This window comes from Rhagoletis pomonella, unplaced genomic scaffold, assembly GCF_013731165.1.
Source record: "Rhagoletis pomonella isolate Grant_MI unplaced genomic scaffold, Rhpom_1.0 Rhpom_scaffold_00098, whole genome shotgun sequence".
Classification (NCBI taxonomy): Eukaryota; Metazoa; Arthropoda; class Insecta; order Diptera; family Tephritidae; genus Rhagoletis; species Rhagoletis pomonella.
This window is the reverse complement of record NW_023458652.1, coordinates 142,746-149,616: the sequence shown is the minus strand read 5'-3', so window position 1 is coordinate 149,616 and position 6,871 is coordinate 142,746.

Here is a 6,871-nt window from a genome sequence, read left to right as displayed (position 1 = left end):
CGATTTTGCTTCAAGGAATAAGTACTAACAATAGAATTGCGTCTTAAACCAAGAATGACTTTATTTCGGCTCATCGCCGTCTTTTATATGCTTACAATCTAAATTAACCTAAATTCTTATTTCTATGAGCAACCAATCAAATCATTGGTTACTTCCATTTCCCCTACTTCTAATGTGTCATGCAAAACTGTTTTGCATGTTACCTTTGGCGAGTGCTCTGATCGCTTGCAACATGGTCAATATTGCTGACGTAACAAGAACGGTGTCTCAAGTGTTTCACGTGTGTCATAATTATTAAAAGTATGTCAAACGCGGTTTGGACATCGACTTGCTTTCTCGCGTCAGCAATATGCACATGCATTAGAGTGGTCAGGCACACTACACCTCTGCAATAAATACCTCCAGAGATATGCAGCATAGAAAAATCAATTTGCATGGGAGTTGCCACACCACCTTTTCCAATAACTCTCATTTTTCTCCATGAGTATGGTATTAGTTTCACATACATACATACATATGTATTTCCATACCAAGCTTGAGTAGTTTACCCCAAACATTTGAAGAGATATGCTACTTTCAGTCAGTATTGGAGGTGCTACGCCTCTTTCCCAAAATCGTCGATTTTTCTCCGTGAGTATGAATATGATTTCACACAGTGTTGGCAAAATATTAAAAATTAACGATTAAAATGTTAATCGCGTTTGACTTATAAAATTAATTAGTCGTAATCAACTAAATTTTTTCATCTTTGCATGGTCGTAGTAAAACCAACGTTTAGTTATTACTTGATTATTGCTGGAAAATTTTTCCTTATTCTGCGCTACTTTTCATTAAATAGCTATGCACTTATGTACATATGTATGTACGCGCACTTTTCTCATTAGCCAATCTTATCCCCATTAAATTCCATTTATTAGAAACATATACTAAATAAACGCATTTGTGCTTATTCCTACATACCTTCCAACGAAAAGCATTTGCTTGCATTACATGAGAAACAAAAATAATTAACTCCAAATAGTTTTAAAAAGTATAGTGTAAAACGAAATTTATTGAATAATTCCACATAAAATGGTACAGATAAATGACACGTTTTCTAAACGATTTAAATAAAACGCATTTCATAACCTTTTTTGTGCAAAGGGCATGTGCCAATTGATAGAAAAGTACTACGGATTGTAAATATTTGTTAACTATGGGACTGTGTCAATTGATAGAAAAGAGGACATTTTGACGGATCAAAGTAAAAATTTGACATTTCTCGTGGTGAAAACGAACGTCAGAATTTTACCTAGCTCATGAAGCTAGGTAAAATTTTGACAACTTATAAACATGTATACACATATTATTGCTTGGCGGTAATAAAGAGGGAACATGAAAATGAAAGCCGAAAAAGCACAAAAGAAGCGTAAGTTACTTGTAAGTTATAAAATAAATAAAAATTTTAACAATTTCAGCAGCACACACAAATAAAGCTTTCGCACGGGCGTTTGTTTGGTTTTTCAACTGTCAAAATTTTACTTTGCATTTGGCACAGCCAAATTTAATTTATTTGTACACCATAGCAAATCCTTCCACCCCGTCTCACCACGGAGAAAAAAGTTACTGATTGGCACAGGCCCTATGAGGTGAATGAATATGTTCAACCCGGCAGGACTGGTGAAAAATTTGACAGCAAGAATTACACCTACCTGACGGTTTTGAAGCATTTTTATACCTTTCATGAGCATGAAATGGTATTATAACTTTGGTCCGATGTTTGTAAGTACCAGAACAAAAAGAGATAGACCCATTAAAATGTATACTTATATGATCAGAACGTCGAGCTGAGTTGATTTATCCATGTCCGTCTGTCCGTCTGTCCGTCTGTTTGTATGCAATCTAGTCTCTCAGTTTTCGAGATATCCGGATCAAATTTGGTAGGTGGGTGTATTTTTATAATGTATTAATCATTTGTCAGAACCGCAAGAATCGGACCACTATAACATATAGCTCCCATACAACTGATTGTTCAGATATGAGATTTTTCGTTATAACTTCTCCATTTATGCCGCTACGAACATGAAATTTTGCAGCACTTGCACCCATTATCAACAGAATTCTTACAGTGAAAATTACAAAGATCGGGTCACTATAACCTATAGCTCCCATACAACTGATTGTTCAGATATAAAATTTTCCGTTATAACTCCTCCATTTATAAAGCTGGGAACAGGAAATTCCGCACTGTTTTCAATAATTATCAACAGAAAACTTACAGTGAAAATTAAAAAGATCGGATAACTATAACCTATAGCTCCCATACAACTGATTGTTCAGATATGAGATTTTTCGTTATAATTCATCCATTTATTTAGCTAGGACCATGAAATTTCGCGCGGTTTTCACTCATTATCAGCAAAAGACTTACAGTGAAAATAACGAAGATCGGGTCACTATAACCTGCAGCCCCCATACAACTGATTGTTCAGATATGAGGTCTTTTATCATATCTCCTCCATTTATGCAGCTAGGAACATGAAATTTCGCACCATTTTCACTCATTATTAACAGAATACGTACAGTGAAAATAACAAGGATCGGGTGACTACAACATATATCTTCCATACATCTGATTGTTCAGATATGGGATTTTACTGTAAAACTCCTTTATTTGAACAGCTAAAACCGATAAATTTCGTAAGATATTTTATAAATAATAATACAAAGTCTACTGAGAAAATCGTCAAAATCTATGCTGTATAAGCTTTATCTCCTATAGCACTGATTGTTCAGATACCAGTTTTTGCGATATATCTCCTTTATGTAGGAAACTAAACCCAATAAATTGTGTTACCGGTTTACATACCGATCACATAGCAGTGAAAATCACTTAGATTGGTGCCATATAAAGTATATCTTCCATACCTCTGATTGTTTAGATGCGATTTTTTATATAAGTATGTAACTCCTCTATCGATGTATGCAGATGTATTCAAAATCAGTAAACTGTCAAACTAAAATTTGCAGATGTTCATGAAAGGTATGAAGCCTTCGGCATAGCCGAAGACAGCGCTGCTCTTACTTGTTTTGTTCTAATGTTATTACTAAGACGTCTAATAAATGCATGGCTTTTAGTTCTAGAAGAATCAACGCCAGTAAAGACCAGTATTTTTTGTATAATTTCTGCATTTTAATTTCTCAACTTAGTTTGCACCAGAGCAACTGTCAAAAATTTCCAACAGTAAAAAGTTACGAATTGGCACAGCAGAAATGTAAAATTTGCTCACTATAATAAGAAGTTTTATCACCATGGAACTTTTCTACTAATTGACATGAAATTACTATCTCAACGCTCGCAGCAGTGCCACGAGGGCCTTGCCAACTGATAAAAAAGAGAAAATTTGGAACGATCAAACAAAAATATTTAGATTTGTAGTTGTGAATACGAACGCCATAATTTTTACCTAGCTCGTGGGACTGCGCTAAATTATGGCAGCTTGTAAATATGTATACACATAAGGTTGTATACAAATGAATACATTGCTTGTATTACCATCAATACGCCATCTATAAATTTGAACAACACACAAAAATAGAGCTTTCCACGAGCGTTTGTTTGGTTTTTCAACACTATATCACAGCGCACGGCAATGCGCGCGAGTGACGAAAGCAGCCACAGTAGCATGCTGAAATGACTCGCTTATATCGTCGATCCCTACGAAGAGTAGCACATTTCACTATACGCGTGGAAGACTAGCACATTTCACTATTAGCGTGGAAGACTAGCACATTTCATTATTCGCGTCGAAAAGAAGCACATTTCAGATTTTTGCGTGGAATAGTAGCACATTTCATTATTTGCGTGGAAGACTAGCACATTTCAGATTTTTGCGTGGAAGAGTAGCACATTTCAGATTTTTGCGTGGAAGACTAGCACATTTCAGATTTTTGCGTGAAAAAGTAGCACATTTCACTATTTGCGTGGAAGAGTAGCACATTTCAGATTTTCGCGTGGAATAGTAGCACATTTCACTATTTGCGTGGAAGAGTAGCACATTTAGGGTTTAAACTATATCATAAAAACATAATTTATATTGGAAATTCAAGTGGTTATTTTGTGTTTCTATAATTCTATTATAAAATTCTTGAAATTCAGACGGTATATAGCGTTTAGTGATCATTTGCTGGAGATCATCCACTTTTCTTTTTTTTTTAAGGCATATTTCCCCTTCAAGCTTTATGCAATTCATATTGTTTTATGGTTAACCATTTAAATTTTGTTTTCAGTATGTTCAATTTAAATTAAAATAAAGTTCATTTAAAAAAAAACCAAGTAAACCCACGCTTAAAATTTTGTAGAAATCTAAACAAAAAATCAACTAATTTTCATTCAAATTTCAAATCTATTTACTCACAAGTGTTGCAATTTTTTTGAGTATGAAGCTTTATAGCCGATTCAATTTTAGTGTGATAATGTGCAAGTTTCAAGAGCCTTAAAACCTTTGATTCCTTTCGTCGCATTTGCTACCATATAACGAATAAACACAATTTATTTTTATATGGAAGAAAACCGCAACAACCGAAATTTTTAGCCACTTAAAACTTGCACATTATTGCAATAAAATTGAAAGGGCTTTAAATCTATATACTCAAAAAATTCTGAGAAAACAATTTTGACCTTTGGATGAACATTTTTAGATTTTTTTAGTTTTCTACAAAATTTTAAATTTGGACAAAAATCAAAAAAACAACAACTACAGCAACAAAAACAAATTATAAAGGGACCGGCCCCCTTAAGGCGTCGGAAGGGTCTCGGCCCACTAAAGAAGGGGCTCAAGCGATGCAGAGTACCTCCACCAGCCGTAGTGCGGTGACAAACAGCGGGAAACCAAGGCCAATGGTGAAACCGGGCCAAGCTCCTGCAAAAAAGAAGGAAAGCGGCGGTGGGGATGATCAAAGGAGTCCACCCCGGGAAACTCCTGGCACCAGTGGATGCCAACCTGGCATACAGATTGCAGCCGGGATAAGGCTGAATCTGGGGCGCAGGCCCCGGGCGGTCCTCCCGCGACACCCACGGCCTTCACGAGGCCTGACCAGAGGCCAGAACCAGCTGCAGCGGGCTATCGGCAGAGGAAGCTGGCTGCTCGAATCCTGCAAAGGTTCACCGCAACGCCTGACCTGTGTAGCAAGGCGAAGGCAGAGCATGTGAAGGAGATCCTCACAGAAATCGACTGGGCAAAGGCGGGCGATAACCGCAAGCCAGAGGAGAGACAGCCGCAGGCGCCCTCCAGTAAGCGCAATAGATCGGGGGAAAATACGCCCAACAATGCAAAGGGGGTCAAAGCAGGGGCCTTCTTTTGCTGAAGTAGCCAAGGAGCAGATCCTGCTTGGCGTCATTGACGAAAGCGATGAAGAAAAGATGAAGCCTAGCCCTGAGGCAGCAATGGAAGTGGGTTAAGGCCGCGATGGCCGACGTTGCTATCACCATCACGTTGGAGAATCCGGGACCTCCACCAACCTGCAAGGGAGCGGGGTGGTTCCAAAATAACATCCGGGTTATAGCATGCGAGGATGCTAGATCAGAGGATATATATAAGAAGACAGTCGCAGGCATTGGAGAAGTCTACCTTGGTGCGAAGGTCAGGGCGGTCAACTTCAAGGACCTACCGGTGCGACCGAGAGGGAGAGCATGGTTGCCTTGCAAGATAGCGGAACCCGAAAGGATCCTGCATACCATACGGCTCTAAAACCCGGTAAAGCGACGATGCAGGTTGTCCTGCTTCTTAATAAGGACTCCATAGAGTTGCTGGAGCAAAAGAGCGGGGTGATACGGTATAGCTGTGACATGGCCAAAATTAAGGTCTACAGCAACGACGTAAACGCAGCGAAGAACCTGATCGCGGAGGTAGAGCTGGAGGAGGCCAGCAGCGACGTGCAGATGGAGGAAGAATCCGAGCAGGTTGATCCGAAGGACGACCTGACCGGGGGTTATGCCTCACCGACGTTTTCGCTGAAGGTCGGATGCATGCTTCGGCTTTATACGGAGGAGGAGTTGATCGAGATGTCGGAAGACGCGGTCAACTCCACCCTAATAGGCGACGTGGCGATAACGGCCAAAATGGTGAAGGTATTGCAGATTAACCTTCACCACTGTAAAGCAGCTTCAGCTGCACTGCTGCTCCATCTAACAGCTAAAGGGGCAGCCGACATCGTCCTAATGCAAGAACCTTGGGTGGTGGGACAAAACATTTGCGTGCTGAAAGCGTCGGGCTACAGACTGGTAAGTGGAGCCTCAACGGGGAAACCAAGGACGTGCATATTGATAAGTATCACACTAAAGTGTCTCTCTCTTCCACAATTTAGCGACGAGGACACAACAGCGGTCAGTTTAAGTGTAAACGGACAACCAATTAAGATGGCATCCATGTACCTAGCGCACGACAAGGAGGTGCCAACTCTCTGCATAAAGGACCTAGTGGTCAGCACGAGGGAGGCGCTGATAACGAACGGGGTGAGTAACTTTTTAATTTCATACTTAGCTCTAATAATGCTCTAATGTTATTGCAAATAGGGGGAATGATCCCACTTTTATTAAAAAATCCCGAAGGGAAGTTCTGGACGTTACCCTTATCTGTGAGAAAGCGGAATGTCTGGTCGGGAAGTGGAAGGTGCTCGAAGAGCACTCCTTTTCCGACCACCGATATATCCAATTCGAGGTAGTACGGGAAACGCCCAAGGCTCCTCTAACTAGAAACTTGCGAAATGCCAACTGGCATAGGTATCGGGAAGAGCTGGATAGGCTTTTGCCAGAAGATAGAGAGCCGACTACTCACCCTTCAACCAGGCCACTGCGTCTGGTAGTGAGGGACATTGGGAGACCTACAAGACA